This window comes from Callospermophilus lateralis, chromosome 5, assembly GCF_048772815.1.
Source record: "Callospermophilus lateralis isolate mCalLat2 chromosome 5, mCalLat2.hap1, whole genome shotgun sequence".
In the NCBI taxonomy this organism is placed as follows: domain Eukaryota; kingdom Metazoa; phylum Chordata; class Mammalia; order Rodentia; family Sciuridae; genus Callospermophilus; species Callospermophilus lateralis.
In genome coordinates this window covers 116,337,224-116,355,196 of record NC_135309.1, presented here as the reverse complement: position 1 = coordinate 116,355,196, position 17,973 = coordinate 116,337,224, and the positions used below count along the sequence as shown (strand labels likewise).

Here is a 17,973-nt window from a genome sequence, read left to right as displayed (position 1 = left end):
AGACTAGGGAAGTCTAATTAAGGGTAGAGAATATCCTGACACAGAAACTCAGTTTTCCCATCAATATTCCTTGTGTATTGAGTTCTGACTACTTTTTCTAAGTATAATGTAATAATAATTTCAAACTTTGAGTCAGCACGGCAAAGATGGAGCAGCCAATACCCTGACCAGTAGCCTCTAGTGGTTAGTAGTTTTCTCTTTTCATCCCAGTACATTATACAAATATTACCATTTCCTATGCACCCCATGATCCATAGGAAAAATATTAACAAAACACTAGTCAGGTTGAAGAGAAAATTCAAGCAAAAAAAGGCAATAAGATCAAGGTTGATGTATTAGGTAACAAAATATAGTACATAATAATGCAAGTGGCAGAAAATGAGGCCAGTTAGTGGGCAGAAGTCATGTCATATAATCCTTCACAGCTTAGTTTTGAATAGATGCATGCACATGTAAACAGCAAATGGATATTAGAGTTATGTTTGTCTATTTCCAACAAGAATTAGATATATTATTATGTTAAGATCCATATTAAACAGGTTTATTGAGATACAGATTAAAAATTAAATACCAAGCTGGGTACAGTGGTATGCGCCTGTAGTTTTGACTACTACAAGCTGAGGCAGGAGAATCACTTGAGCCCAGGAATTTGAGGTCAACCTAAGAAAAATAGTGTCAGGAAAAGAAAAGTAAGGAAAGGGAAGGGAAATTCAAAATAAGAAAAAAATATGAAGAACTGAGAAAATTTTACCTGAAGCCTGGTTTGAGTTTCTGTAATCAAGCACAAAAATTAATACTGAGTTTCTTAGTAGCAAAACTCTAAAATAAAATTGTCTTTGTCTAGTTAAAGGAAGCATGAAAATTACAGAAGGAGATGCAGATTTTTCTTGATAGCAAAAGTGGAAGAAATTTATTGTCAAGTAATTTAGTAAATTACATATTTCCTGATATTTTGCCAAAGTTTAGAAGTAAGTTTCAAATGTCACCTCATAAATGCTAACATCATATCTTCATAAAGGTCTTCCATGAGAAACTGAATATCTGGTACATGTATCCATATACATTTTTCTGGAGGTGAAATCTGACCAAATTTGAATATATTTACCTTCTAGATCCCTCCATATGTTCATGCCTCAATTTCATTGTTTATGGTTACTTCAACCTGACATAATCATCCCCATGTTTTCCACCAATGAAAATCCTGACCTGAAATCCATGTGTAAGCCCAAGCCCTTACTGATACATGCTGGTTATCTTGCTAGAAGCTCACCTAGAGAACTTTCTAAATAGACAGGTATCAGAATTTCTAAAGAATTAGGCCTGAGTGTTGGTGTGTTTTGAGCTCTCCAGGTGATTCTAATGAGTAAAAAGGTAAAGAATTGCTGGTAACTCAGAGCTGCCTCCTTATCGTTGGCTTGAAACAGAATGCAGAGCTTGGCCTTTGCTACCCAGGTTAGAAGACTTTCCCTCTTGGGAGAAGAAGAGGAAAATAACCAACCAGCTGCAACAGAATATTTCATGAATAGGAATATCTCTGTGGTTACCTACTATGGTAAGTAAATGAGTAATTACCTCTTTGACCTTGTATTTAATGAGAAAAACTGCATAGCAAATCTGCTTTAGTTCTGGTTTCGATCCAAAGCTGTACAGAAATAGATATTGGAATGAATCTTGTTCACCATCATGTTGAAAAAAGAGGAGAAATCATTATAGAAGGAACAAATTAAAGTGTTTTTCAAATCTGAGTGGACATCAAAATCTGTTAAAGAACTTGTTGGAAATGCAGGCTCCCAGGCAACAACAGCTAGTGGTTCTGATTGGGTAGTTCTAGTGTAGGTCCCCAGGATCTATATGTTTTAACCAGCCCCCTGCATTATTCTGATACCAGTTTTCAAGAGGCCTGCAGAAGTAAGCATTTACAAAAAAGCTGCCCCTTTTCTGTCATGTATAAACCTTCCTTCTTGATTCTCACACAAACCCAAGAGGCGCTTAGGCCACTTTTGAAACTAAGTAAAATTAAGAAAATCTAAATTTAGAGGCAAATTTCAAAGAGGCAGCAGAATCACTCCAGATGAAGGAATTGGTCAAAGGAGGAAAAGCAGTTCAGGCAACTCCCGTCTGCATCTGGAGGCTGCTGGGGAACTAAGGGCTCCAGCATTGGAAAGGTACTCAGGCGGGGAGGACAAATCTGGGTTGAAGTGAAGAACTGTGCTGTGAACCTGGGCACTTCTCTGTGGTGAGCCTGCTGGAAAATAATGCCTCAGCTGCTCTCCTGGAAATCAGATGTAATAATCCTCCACTTCTCAGATGCTAGCTCTTCTAATCAAGCTGTGAAAAAAAATACTCACTTGGGTCTGCTATTGTTGGCCTAAGGCTAATTTGGTCATATCCTGTGGCTTCAATTCTCACATCTTTAATCTGAAACAAACTACTTCAAGTTTAGGAAATGTGAGCAACAGGAAGTTCATGTAGAGGACTACAGTGGCCTCTCTGAGGCAGAGGCAGGAGAGAAACAGGCAGCCTGACTTCTCTAGTAAAGCCATCAAACAGGTTACGAATGTCCAGCATGCATTCTCTGTATTAGGGTAAACAAAAAAGGAGCAGAATTCCTTTGACTATGAACATAACCATTTACCCCTTCATTCATTACCTCATTGGTTACTCATCATTTCTTATTTCATTCTAAAAATATTTGTATGTGCTATATATGTTTTAACTCAATTCCCTCAAAAGCAGAATCTAAGGCAAAGAATTGGGTACAAGTAATGTCTTTGGGATGTGATCCCAAGGAACAGAAGTAAGGGCACAGAGAAAGAAGGAAATAAAATGGATGGAAAGCAATGAATGTGAGAGTGCATTATTAAGGACATCACTGTGGACACTGGGCCTTGATCCTTCTGGGACTCTTAGAGATGCACAAGCCTGTTCCCTAAAATTTTCTCCCTGAAGGAGAAATTATCTGAAAGGAGCAATTATCTGAAAACTCCACTTTACCATAGGTGGAAAGACCACCTATGGTTCTTCTTCCATTCTTCTAAGCTCCATATGCTCTCAAGGCTAAAGAAGCATTCTCCATTTCCTTTCCCAATCCCTTTCCAGTGTCTTAAATTCAGAGGAATCCAGGACGAAAGAGAGGCAGGAGGCTGTTGACTACAGTGAGCAGAAGCCTACAGAGACATCTGCTCCCCAATGAAGCTAAATGCAGAGGGGTGATCAAGAAGATATTAGGGGAAATTCTGTATGTGTCTACTACAGTATGTTTGGCTCCTGCTAAGCTACAAAAATGAATAAACCATAACCTCTTCAAGCCTTCTAAGAGCTCATGGGGTTGTAAGAAAGAAAAACATAGCAAAAATATAACAATCAATATGAAACTGCTAAAAGAACAATATATGAAGAATTTTGTTCATATAAAGGAGAGGAAAACACCAATTGGAAGGGAGATTTGGAGAAAGGAAAGGAGTACTGGAGAAAGGAGAGTTGAAATAGCTTCACCCAAATAAATGAAAGTCGGTCCCTAGAGGATGGATCTTCTATTTGAGCAAGAGAAAAATAAAAAATAGAGTTCATTTAAAAGAACAAGGCACATGCTGGAGCAAACTTTATGAACTTAGCATTTATGTGAAAGAAGCAGAAGAAATGAAGATAGACATCTTTTCTCCTGAAGGCAATAAAAGGGCCACTGAAGCTCAAGAAGGAAAGTCTGTCAGGAAGTTCTTTCCATTCTTGGCAAGCTTTCAGAAAAGAATTCACAAGTGTTATTCGCAAAGATTTCTTCATTCAACCAACATCATAAAGAACACCTTATGTATGTACCAGGGACTATGCCAGGTGCTGAGTATAAGATGTAGTCCTTGTCATCAGGTAGTTAAGTGTCCAGTAGTAGGAGAGATGAAACCTTTGTAATATGATACAACCAATGCTACTCTAGTTCTCCATGCAGGCAGCCTATGGGAAGGCCCCTGCATCTTGGCCCATCAGGGTCCCTAGACATTTCCTGTGTAATTGGCAGTGTTTCTATTTCAGAAGTTAGAGGGCTGGAGTGCCCCGATATCATTGCTGTCTTGCAAAGCAATGTCTCTGGAAAAAGTCAGCATGAAACAAATGATGGTGGTACTGGGGTGAAGCAATACTCAAGAAGGATGTTTGTGGTCAAGAACACTTTCCTCTTCCCTCTGCCTGACATGTTCTACCTCATCCCCTCTTCCAGCCAGTTCACTCAACCTTCAGCTTCAAAATTTGAGTTGCTTCCTCCTGGAAACTTTCCTTAATCCCTCAGGTCTAAGAGATACAAATGAATGGTTCAAATGCTTTCAGGAATTATTTGATTTTTACTTAGTTACATAAAAAGAAAAATGCATGTAAATAAACAAAACTTAAACTTTCAACTTTCTTCTATTTGTGGCTCCCTTGTACCTAATGTATGATATTCTGATCTTCTCACAATGAATCAGGTGATAAGAAGAAGACAAAATCAAAATAATATTATTTCTATCTGTCTATTTGATATTCACAGGATAGTCAGCTTTTTTTTTTTTTGCCATTGTGGTCAAAAGACCACAATTTTAGAGGAGGAAAAGTTTATTTGAGGCTCCTGGTTTCAGAGGTCTCAGTCCCTAGGTGGACAATTCCATTCCTCCATTCCACTACTCATGGTGGAAGAGTATGGTGGAGAAAAGCATCATCTCAGGACATGACAATCAGGAAGCAGAGAGAGACTGCTTCACTCACCAGAAACAAAATATATCCCAAAGGCACCACTCCTAATGACCTCCATCTTCCAGCCATGCCCTATCTTCTTATGGTTACTACCTACTGAATCCATTCAACTAGGTTAATGCACTGGTTGGGTTAAGGCTATCCTAACCCAATTATATCATCCCTAAACTTTCTTGCATTATTTTACCACACATGAGCTTTTGGGGGACACCTCACATCTAAACTATAACAGATGCTTCATAAATATTTGTTCAAGGAATGAAAGGATCTCATAACCCAATCATTTCACCTCTAAACTTCCTAACATTGTCTAACATGTGAGCATTGGGGAGACACCTAATGTCTAAAACATAACACCACATGCTTCCTCTGTCAGAAATCCAAAGTTATTTTTACATTTCAAATGTTCAAATATCTGCCTTTGGCTCTGTGCCTCAGACCAAACTTCCTATATGAGCACTCATGTTCAATATAGCAAGATGCGTTCAGTCCCACATAGAACAACAGACTGGATTTCACATTCAGACACTGGCCACAACTGTTGTATCCATGAACTGCTGCTGCTCTGCTGTTTGTAGGGAAACTGGCTTCCTGAAGGTCAGATGCCTAATGATTTGAAACACTTGGCCTAGTCCCCACCTCTACACAAACAAATATCCCAAATAATCAGAAACTACAGTCTCTTTTGTTTTTAATAAGGGTATCATTAATTAATATTTAGTAAATTGCACATATCTAGCATTTTTCTAAGTGTTTTACCCATGTTAGTTCTTTTTCTATTTTCAGCAACTTTATGATATAGAGAATATTTTTATTCCCCCTTTGAAGAGGAGGAAACTGAAGGTCTAAATAAAATAACTTGCCAGGTCACACACCCATTAAACAATAGGGATTTGCAACCCAAGAAGCCTGGCTTCAGAGTCAAGTCTTAATCACTTGAAAATCCTTTGACACTTTCTGATAGGAGGACAGTTCCACCCATCTGGAAATTGTACTAATTAGGTGGTTTCCAAGAACCAAGGTGTAATTGTAGTTTTAGCAGTTCATGTAGCAATCTGCCTGCATCTATTCACTTAGTCAATAACCCTTGGTCTAAAGAACTTTCCCATTGTCGGTGGTGGTCTGTACTTGACCAACCTCCAGTTGTGCTTTTCTTCAAGGCAGCAACCTTCCATATTTTACTGGTGTTTTGCACTCCCTATTATCACTGAGTCATGGTCTTTAGCTGAACCAAAATGGCCAGGCATCAGGCATCATTTCATTTCTTTTTTGCCATCATTTGGTTATTTAACAGCTAGCTTGTCACAGCAAGGGACAGTGTCAAATTGCTCTTAAATTTGCTGCTTTACTTTTAAAGATAACCATTCTACCTCCCTGCTCTCTTTGCCTCAAGCTGACACATTTTCATTTTGTACTTACATGAGAGAGTTATTAAAGGTTTTCCAACATTTAGAAAAGTTTCAGAGCTAACTGGAATTTAACTCCTTTTAGAAGAAAATCTGTCAATAGCTATGACAGAACTACATTAGATTTCAAATCTCTGTATCTGGAGAGCTAACTTTAAAAAGGATTATTTTCCTCTCAATAATAAAAATAATCACTAACATTTATTGAACACTTATTACATGCCAGACACTACTAAGTGCTTTTCTGCATTATTTTATTTTAGAAGTGAGAAAATTGAGGCTTAGAAAAGCCAAGTACCTTGTTTCACACCACAGTGGGTAGCTACTCTAGAGTCTATACCTTCTGCAGACTCCAGCTAATACACAAATCTCCTTCTTCCATTACCCAGGTGGTTAATTAATCTACTTCAAAATGTATTGAATATGAGATGGAGAAAAGACCACCATCTCTATCCTGAAACAGAAAGGACCCCATTTTTATAGAGTTTTTTAAATGTATTCTTAGCACTATAGAATTTTATTTTTGTATTTCATCAACATCTTTGTTCCTTGTCAACTTCCAAACTTGCTACATTTGTTTTCTGAATTACTAGCAGTGGTATTGAGATCTATCACAAACCCTCCTTTAGCTTTGGGATGCATATGAGCTATCATTCAAATTAAAATTAAAAGTTAAGAATATTAACAATTCTAACAAGGATGGAATCAGGGTGTGCTGCAGACACAGGACTTTGAGGATTAGCATCCACTTTTTAACTTTTGGTTCACTTTTAAGTTCTCTTTTTACTACCTTATTCCTCAGAACTACATCTTGTAGAAACTGAGGAAATGTTTTTTGTATCTATTAGAAAAATAAGTAAATACATACATACATATATACATACAAGTAAACAAAAAACAGTAAAACAAAATACTTCCCCAATATGGGCTAAAAGTCTTTCCTTTGTTTTACTAGGTCAGCCTCAGCCTCAGCCTCAGCCTCAGTCATATGCCCCCTTGGAAAGAAAAACCACATGATTTTTCATTCAAACAAACTCATTATAAAATCCAACATGTATTTACAATAAAACAAAATTTTCAGACTTTAGTCATAAAAAGCATGTCCTTTGCCTGATAAAATGACTATAGCCAAGATTTATAGCAGTAACCAAAAACCACTCCTATTGGTTTAACTTTGGGAGCATTCCCCCAAATCAATATCATACCAAAGACATTAAGTTTGAGACAAAGAACTAGAGAAATAATAATTGAAAAGTTAAAGCAAAAGTAATATTATGTGCAGGAAATATTATTTACATGAAAAAGTGAAAGAATATCTATAAACCATTAGGACTAATAAGAGAATTTAGAAATGTTGTGAATTATATTTAAGAATAAAACAAGAGCATTCATATTTATTATCAGCAATAATTAAGAAATGTAAAACAAAATATTCATAATAGCAACAAATGCATAATGCACTTAGGAATAATTAACAAATAGGTAAAATTAAATTCATCATATTTAAGAACATAAAATATAATCTAAGTAAATGAAAATATAAAGCATACATGATGTTAGATATAAAGTCATAATATGGAAGATGTCAATACTAAGTTAAAAATTCAATGAAATATCCATTTAAGTATCTTAATAAAATAAACTGATGTTGAAATTCATGTAGAACATAGGACATGATTAAAGTTAAAACCAAGTCACAAATAGAAAATATTTGCTGTATATGCATACACATATATGTGTGTATATATATACACACACATACATATATGACAAATGTTTAGCATCTAAATCATAAAAGAAATTCAATATACTATGTATGAAACAAAACAATCCTTTTAATCCCTGGAAAATAGACAAAGGGTATGATCAGGCAATGCACATTTTAGGAAATCTAATTAACATGGAAAAGTTCTCAGCTTCTTTAATGATCAAGAAAATACAAAATTAAAACAATGAGACACCTGTCATAATCATAAAATTTCCAAAAATGTACACTTTGGCAGTTCCAAATACTGGCAAGTTTCTAGGGAAACAAGGACTCAAAAATCATAGGTGATGAGTATACATTTGTATAACTACTTTGAAGGGCAATTATGTCTTTGAACTGTTCTGAAGCATAATATTATCTACTAAACTTGACACGTCTACTTTTAGGTGTGTATTGACAGAGAAAAAAACTTATCTACCTAGACCCAAAGTCATGTACCAATTGCTAATTACAACATTGATTATAATGACAAAAATTAAGAAGGGGCAATTAATCTCCATTCATAGAGGCACAGTGGTAGCTAAGTTGTAGTTTAAACACTAATATATTATAAAGCAATTAAAGTGAAATAACTAGAATTAAGTATAGTCCCACTGAACTGCTCCCATACCAATATTTTGTGAAATATAGGACTGTCATACAACATATGAATATTTTAATATTCACATAACGAATTTTGAACATTCACACACACACACACACACACACACACACACACACACACACATATATAATGTTATATACTACACACATGCATATATGTATGTATATATAAATCAAATTTATGGGTAAACATGTAATAAACATGGACTCCCAGAATATTTACAAAATTCATAATAGTAATTGGGGGAAGGAGGGGCAGAAATGGGGCTACAGGAAATAAATGTAACCAATCCACCTTTAAATAGTGTTTCTTTGATTAAGAATATGTCTGAAGTAAAAATAAGAAAAGGTTAATATTTATTAGTTTAGGCAGTAGAATCATAGCTATTCAGTGATCTAGCTTCTGTACTTTTTTCTGTATCTTTAAGCTTTTAAAAAAACTAAAAATCTTTCCTGGATATTTTAAATATAACAGTTATGGACTAAAGAAAAATAAAATGAAGGACCATAAAGTGAAATATCTCCATATTTTGCATTCCTTTTTTTCCCCATAGCTAAATGAGTAAAGTGACTCTGTCAAATGTCATTTGAACTTAATTTTATATTGAATCTGGAAGTTCATAAACATTTTTATTTATTTATATTTATTTGTAGTTGTAGATGGACAGTCTTTTATTTATTTATTTATTTATTTTTATGTGGTGCTGGAGATCGAACCCAGTGCCTCACACATGGTAAGCAAGTGCTCCACCACTGAGCTACAGCCCCACCCCCATAAACATATTTTTATCTATCATATAATGTCTTGATTCTTTTCAAGTCAATAAAAAAGAAAGTATCCTTGGCTAGCAACTTGATCATACTGCCTAAGAAACATCGCTTCACAAACTACTACTTCCAAGAGCCCTTGGCTCTACTTTTGTTGAATTCACCACTGAGTTCTATAATTCAGCAGAAATGTGCTTGTTAAATTTAGAAATTCCAGAAGATCTTATATTTTTAAAAGCTTGTATTTAGCATACACGCATGAAAACAGCCTCTCAGAAAACCTGCCAAAGCAACCACATTCAAGGAGGCCTTGCTCTCTCCTCCTTTGCTATGATTCTTTCCAGGGAGTCAAAGTCACTTTAATTAAATTGAAAATACATCTTCTCCTTAAGACTAACACTATTTTAAACATGGTAGCATTTGCAGCCAATCATAGCCTAATAACCAAGCCCTTTAAAAAGGATTCTCCCCAAAATGATAAGTTTTATAACCTAATAAAACTTGAGAAAAAAATTCTCAAATTCTTCCAATGGCTACAAATACCTAAATTAATCTGTATATCTCCCTTGAATATAATTTTGTGCTTTACTATTTCAAAATAAGCTTAAAATTTATGTAAATCATGTCACAATAATAGTATAAAGAACTATTGGACATTTTACACATACACTTACATATATGCTATTATATTTTTTCAGAGCCATTGGACAGTAAATTGGACAGATATGAAGACTTTTTAACTCTGCATACTTCAGTGTGCATTTCCTAAGAACAAGTATATCCATTTACGTAATCATAGCAATTGAACATAGTGTCAATTTTAGGAAATCCTCATCGATACAATATTTTCATTTTATCTGAGCCTTATTAATATAATGTATTCCCATAACAATGTCTTCCATAAAAGGGTGGAGGTACAATCCAAAATTCCACATTTCCATTTAGTTATCAAGTTTCTTTTTGTTTCCTTAAATCTGGACAATTCCTCAATTTGTTGTGTTTTATTACCTTGACATTTTGAAAATTTTGAAGAGTTCAGGTCAATTATTTGCTAAAACATTTCTTAATTTGAGTTGATGTGATCACAGTGATCCTTGTGATCACAGTGACACATGCATCTTTAACAGAAATGTCAGTATCTTTTGCTGTTCACTGTCTCTTTTTCCTACTATGCTTTTTATTTTCCTGTTGTACTTTGATTTATCCCTTTGAGCATTTCTGAATTGCTTTGGTTTGGAAATATACTTTTCTAAAGTGTATAGCTGGAACTTGGTTTGTTAGCCAAATTGAAAATAATTTTCATGTTTTAACATGGCTAAGCTTATTCACATGTATTGATATGATTAATATCTTTAGTCTCAACTCTGCAATTTTACAATCTATAGCATTTGTTCTGTATTTTCTCAGCATTTACTCAGAATTCATCATGTTTTTATATGTTTCAAATGTTTTTTTATGTCTTGATATTTGAAGAATGTCTTGGCTAAATATAATAAAATACTCAGATTGCAAATCTCTTTCTTGAATTTCTTGAAACCACTGCCTTATTGTTGCTTTTCTTTAAGTTTCTTGCTTTTGCAACTGATTAGATCCTTTGTTTTAGAAAACTGGGATGTTCTTGAACTTTACAATCCAAAAGTTTTACTAAGATATGCCTCAGATTTAATCACTCAAATTATGTAAGTTGAGAGTACCCAGTAGGCAATGTACAAATGCAAGTTTTCTTTTATTTTTGTAAAATCTTCATAGATTGTTATTCTAAATCTTCTGTTCCATTGATTTTTTTTCTCCTTTTGGGGACTTCAGTTATTCATATATCGGATATTTGCCTTTTTTCCATTTTCCCATTCCAAGCACTTTTTTCTGACCCTTTTCTTTCTTTAATTTTCATTCTTTTGGTGGTTGTTTTGATTTTCTTTATTGACCTTTATTACGTTTTTATTTATTATTTATTGAACAGCTTATGTCTCTTTTTCTAATTATTCACTTGCAAATAAAAAAACAAATGCTCATATAATGTCTTCCATAAAAGGGTGGAGGTACAATCCCAAATCCCACATTTCCATTTAGTTGTCAAGTCTCTTTTCGTATCTGCCTTGCTCTTAGAAAAGTTATTCAAGGCACATTTTTCTCATATTGTCAAATGTTTGAGGATGTCTGATTTAGTTCATGAGCTATATGACAGGGTTCTTCTGGTGTATGGTGGTTTTATTAGAGACAATTTTCATTGGGTAAAATGTTTTGATAAAATTCTGTTTTCTTCTCAATATAGATGAAGTGAGCTTGCATCTCTGCAGGAATGGTAGCCAGGAATGATAATCTGGGAGGTTTACAGAATCCCTTGTTCTAGATCACCCTCTTTTTCAGTGAAACAAAGCAGAATGCCTATTTTAGTGTTAGAGACAAATGGGAAAAGTTAGCATCTTTTTTTTTCTTTCTTTTCTTATTTGCCTGCTTTCTTCTTTTTGTTCTATGCAGTTTCAAAAAGTTATTTTCCATGCTTTTTACTTTTATCTCTCCATAAGTGTTTCCCTAAAATTCTCTGTTTTCTTTTATACATTTTTTTAACATTTTGGTCTTTGAAAATATTGGGGTGGGAAGTTAAAAATAACTCTACTGAAGGCTAATGTTTATTTTTCTATTTATAAAGAAATTGAACTTTGCTGTAACTTGTAGTCATTCACAAGAATGGGATTTGCAGAGCTTTAATCATTAATTTAGCTCATTTTTATGCCTTTTAGAGGATGTGTTGAGCCATTCAGATTTAGGTGTCTTCGTTCATTGGCTGTTTCTTTACATTCTTGATTCAATCTTTCAAATTCCCATTTTGGTTTTAAAAATAAGATTTTAAGATATTAACCATGATAAGACATTTCTCAAAATATTAATTTACGTCATATTTTACAGATTTTAAACATTTTATTGTTAGCTTCAATTCATGTATGTGCAATCCACTGATGTTCAGCTGTCTAGGTATCCCTCTGTCAACTCCTCCTCTGACTCTCACTCTCCAAATCTGTCATGTTTCTAAAACAAGAAGCTCTACATAAAGTTCTTACCAAAAGTTTACTATGAATATTTAGGGATACCCTGCAAGAATATTCAGGGAATGTATGTCAGCTTCAATATTATACAAAAAAATTCCATAAAAAATCCACGGAATCTCCATCTTTAAGACAAGCCAGTGACATGCTGATGATACCTATTAAACCCAGACTCAGTTTTCTGAGGAAAGTATCATGAGATTCAACATTCCTTTGGTTGATTCCCTTGAGCTTGCATGCTTTAATCTTGCCTATCCCCATCACTGTTCATTTCCCTGTATAGTAGACAGGATCCATACACCCTCAGCACTCACCATACCAATGCATTTCAATGGGACCAATGCCCTAGGAACCAGAGTAAAGCTATTACTCAGAGCCGACCCAAAGTACCCACTCCCAAGAGAAACTCAATCACCTGGAAGCTTTGGTTAAAAAAAAAAAAAAAAAAAAAAAGTACCACAGCTTCCCTGGAGTAGAACAACACTGAGGCATATTCTACTCAACATTTCAGAGGTTCTCACTAGGCACTGAGCCCTACTTGCCTACAGTAACAAAATACCCTTTCTTGGCTCACAGCCCCATTCCCAACCAGCACTTCCTGGAACATCTCTCAAAGAAATTACTTCCATTCAAGCTTCTGTCTCAGGATCTGCTTTCAGGGAAACCAAACCTAAGACATACTTCCATGAATCCATAAATATTTATAGCGTGCTTCTTTCCCATGACTTGTAGTCCTACAATGAAGATGAAATAGGGTTATCTTTACCTTTTAGAATATCAAGTTCTGTGGAAACGATCTTGATCTAGACTCTCTAGCTTTGTAGTTATTTATCTCCAGGGACTTAAATTCACTTTGAAAATTCCAAAATCCTCAGAAGTCATGGGAATAGTACTTAAATTGACCTGATTAAAGTGAGCTGCAGTAAATATCCCCAAGTAACTTCAAGTGGAAGCACATCTATGATCCAGCCCTTGGTAGGATAAGTAAACCATGAATATTATACTAAGAAAACACCAATCTGAACTCTGATACTCAATAGTTAGGTAGTCTCAGAAAAGTCAATTTGCGTTTCTAACATCAGCTTTCTAGTCAGTAAAATGAGGAGCCAAAATACTTTTTGAGGGCTTGCAAGTCTGCTTGGCTCTATGAAACTAAAATAGGTTTGTGAAATCCATCTTGTTTTACATATCATTTTTTTCATAAATATGTTTCTTGGAAATGCAACTTACCAGTAATGTCCTTTCTCAAAACCTATTTATAATTTCAAAGTTAGTCCTGATCATTCAAATAGCTGAATTTCCACTGGAAGGTTTCACTCATCACTAAGCAGAAATTTGGGGGTGTTCTGTCCATCAAATTACCCACAAACATTTTGGTGTTATTTTATTACTGAAAACAAGAAGAGATCACACAGAGAATCCATATCTCTTGAGCAACCTAAATCTATGATCTGAATCTTCTCTAGGTACATAGCAGGTATTGCATAGAAGAGAGAGTTTTTCAACTGTAATTCCACTCCTTTTCAGATATGAACTAAGAAACTGAGCTTTGAAACCAGTTCCTCTTAAGTAGAACATATTGATCGAAGGGATTGTCTGATTTAGAATGAAGAGAAAGGAATCAAAGTGAGCTAGCTAAACAGAAGGAATTAAACTTGGCAATTTATCAGAGTGCAGACATATTACACCTTAAGAAAGAGAGACAGCAAGCGTAGAAAAAGGCAGGGCTGCGGAATGATTGGCAATCTTTAAACCACAGAAGTGAAAAGAGCTAACAACATTGTGAAAATCCGATGAAACACACTTAAGAGCTGGGATTCAACTGTACCATACTTATTCTACTCATAGAAATAAGTGCCCAGAAATTAAAACTTCACCTATGGCAACAGAATAAAAATAGGAAAACTACATGAAAATTAAACGAAGAGAAAGTCCTAATGAACTATTTCTAGGGGAAGACCTGGGGAAGAGTTTGAGGAGGAGTTTGCAATGTAGAACAAGAAGTATTTAATGAAGGAGAAGAATATAATGTGTAAAAGAATTAGTCTGCACCTGTAGGCTCAAAGAGAAAGATTGAAACCTTCTATTGCTTCTTTTGCTGATCAGATTAATTTTAGGTAATAAACAACATCTTTGCCATCTATACTGTCTTACTTGGTTTATTCATTATTTGCTTCTTATATAGAAATCCCAAGCAGCATTTGCACCACAAGGAAGATGCCCTGCTGATTTCCATGTGGCTGGGTTGAGTTGGTGAAACAGTTTATTGTACATCTGCCCAGGGAGGCCACAACAAGAGACTCACTCAGTCCTCAAGCAGAAGGGAAGGTGTTAGATTGTGACATGACTTAAGAACTATGACTTTGTGAACATAGAAGACAAAAATGTCCCCTGAGTGTGCTTTAAGCAATCTGTCCCACTACCAGCTTTCTGGAGTGAATATCAATGTGGAAGCCAATAGTAACAGCAAAACCTCAACAAAGTTGCTTATGGGTAATATCAGTCCCACCTGTACCAACAAGGAGCTTCAGGCCCAGGTAGAAGAATATGGTCCAGTCATTGGATGTGACATCATGGAAAAGTAAGTCTTTATATGCATACAGCAAGCAGAGGATATAGTGTAGGCCATCAGGGACCTTGATAATACAGTTTCAACATGGGTGTGTGTCAGCTGAAATTCCCAGCTATGATTGTACATGAGCACATACACCAGTCTCTAGGATGTTCTCTTGTTCTGTGCCTTCAGCCCCTCAGCAACTTTATGCCTTAATTTGTTACCGCTGTTGGCCGGTGACAAGTCCTTGCTTCCCCAATGTTGAAGAATAACACCAGAGAGCACGCCGAGGCAAGGTCAGAGTAGAAATTAGAAGTTTATTAAAGGACAGCAGAAAAGACTTCTCCCAGAGGAAGAAGGGAACCCAAGAGGTGGAATCCGTGGAAGTGCAGTTGTCTCCCCTTTTTATAGTTTTGGTGATGGAATGTAAGCGGGAAGGGTTGGGACATGGGCCAAACAAGTAATCTGGGCAGGAAGGACTTCATTGTCACTTCTTTGGGATGGGCTATCTCCAAATCTGTTGGGGGCTGTTTCCTGGGTTCCATTAACATTCCTTTGGGATGGATTTTGGGCCTCGGGACTTCATTATCATTCCATGAGTTGTCCTGCTTTTCCTGGAATTCATTGTCAGCATGGCCTCCATTTTAGATTTCACTCAATATTAGACCCGATTTACCTAACTACACTGACTACCTAACTTTAAATCTGGCTTCAAATTTACCTTGTTAAGTTCAGACCTTCCCATTTACTTTCCTTGCTCCTGCCATTTTCCTGTTCTTCCTTCCATTCAGTGCTTCTGGAGTTTTCCATTCATGCTGATTTCCCAGCAGCCTCATTGTTTGCAGAAACTGTGATTTCATGGCTAGCTCCTCCCTGTCTCCTGCTTCTGGTGGAGATTAGATTTGGGCATGACCTTAGTGAGATTGTCACTGCCCCTGGAGCTCTTTGTGGCCCAAAGGCTAGACCTATACAGTTGAGTCACTTTTAATTTTTCTGTTAAAAATAAACAGTTTTTAAGGAAAAGACGAAAGGAAGGAACTCCCAAAATTCAGGAACTGTAGATAGTAAAAGGTGAATGCTATTCTCCATGAGAATAGACTCAGAGCAATATAGATCTGCTACCTGGGCTGTGGCCTCCTCCTTGGCTTCATCATGGAAGGTGGACCAGTTTGGGAAATGGTGAGTCAACCATTGCCATTACTGTTTGAAATGTATAAACTAAGGATAAAATTGATTTTTTTTTTAGAATTTGAAGCGAAAAGTGATAAACTAAATTAAGGAGTAGGTCTAAAACTAAAATCCAAAGGTGAATGTACTCAAATTGGAATGGCTGTCCCAGTCTACCAAGGCAGTTCATAGTCCTCAGAGATACTTGGCCACAGAGAACTAGTCCGTCAGTCATGGCAGGCGTAAGTGATGCATTCACTGAAGAAATTTGCTGGTCAATTTATCTGGCAGATGCAAAGACATTGCCAACATCTGCACAAGTAGAAAAGGAAAAATAAAATCAACAAGGGAAATCAGATCCTAGATTGAAATCAGCAGTCCAACTTATCAGAAAAATTATTCCATTTCAGTTTACTTGTGTATATAAAGCATGTGTAACCTCTTAACAAACTGGTGGCTAAGGAAAGTCATCCTGGTATGGTGGCTAAAGTAGAATTTTTTTAAAAAATCAAATAAATTTACCTTCAATTTTTGATTCAGCTACAGTTATGTGATCAGTTATGTGATTCAGTTATGTGATGTTCATTGAATTATTTAGTCTCAACTTCCTTTCCATATAAACTGAAAATAGTAGTCACTTCCTTACAAAGGTAAGCAGGGGAAAGAGCTTAACATATAGAGTAGAGGGTTCATTATGTGTTACCAGTAGTAATAGCAAGAATAGTGTTAATAAATGTGCCAACGTTGACAATTATTGTCTTTATTTCTCTTATGAGAATGTCAGTTTTACATTTTTTCCAATAAACTTTATACCCCCTTCAAGGATTGAAAAATTGTTCTGGTGTTTTTCAGTTGATTTTTTTTCCCTGACTCTGCCTCAGTGTGAAGAGCAGAAGGAAAATATCTATAAGTCTAATATTTACAGAATTCTCAAGAATCATTGTCTTGTTAAATTACTTTAGGTTTCTAGATTCTTACTTTGACCATCTAAGACTGATGTTTCCCATGCCAGATTCAATACCCAATGCAGATTGATTGAGAGATGGGGATATTTTGGTCATTTCACTAAAGGTCTTAATGTAAATCAAGACCTGAAACAAAGAGCCACAGTGTAGTTTTAACTAATAAAGGGATTATGCTCCAGATTGTAGATATACTGTCTAATATAAGAAGAAATAGATTCACCTTTCAATTAATGACCAATGTTAGTTCCACAGTCAAATAAACACCTAATGTCACAAAGCTGATTCTTTTAGCAGCCTACCAGTGAAAGGGAGGCTAGCCTTAACATGTGGGTGGGAACAGAAGTATACAGAATACTGACCTCAATAGTGGCTGACAAAAAGGAAAAATCCACCAAAAAATTAAGGCAATTCAAGTTCCTTTCCAGGAAGATAGAAAATCACACAAAGCAATTCAAAATGTGAGAGCAGATCGTGGAGCCCTCTTTGGCAATAGGAACAATGGGAGCTTTGTTTGAGGGTCAGACTGTCGAAGATAATCTATCTGAAAGTAAGAAGAGGAGCTAGCCCGATTCCTTACATGTGAGACAAAATGTAATGAATGGCAAGAAGGCTTCATCCTGCTGGACAGAGTACACGGTGAGCTGAAAATCAAACAGCCACGAGAATGTGTGACTATGTACCAGTGTTGTTCAAGGAAACATGGAAGTGTTGCCCAGAGAGTTGTGAGAGGAGTCTGGGAGCAGAAGAAACATGATACACAAAGGTGCCTTGTTCCTAATTCAAAAAAAAAAAAAAAATAGATGGTATCACTCACAGCTAAAAATACTCCACACAAATAGCTGAGATGAGCCAGGCCAGGGCAGAAAGCCACATTAAACTACATATGGCTCATTTGTGCATTGGGTATATCTTACACTTTTTTGTTTTGGTTGTTGTATAATGATGAGAAGGAAACACTTTACTCTGTAATCACATTCTA

General features: G+C 35.8%; 1 pseudogene; it reads left to right on the top strand.

The window, feature by feature from the left end:
• The first annotated feature begins 1,425 nt into the window (after positions 1–1,425).
• LOC143400492 (RNA-binding protein 4 pseudogene) lies at positions 1,426–14,983 on the top strand (annotated as a pseudogene).
• The last annotated feature ends 2,990 nt before the right edge of the window (positions 14,984–17,973 follow it).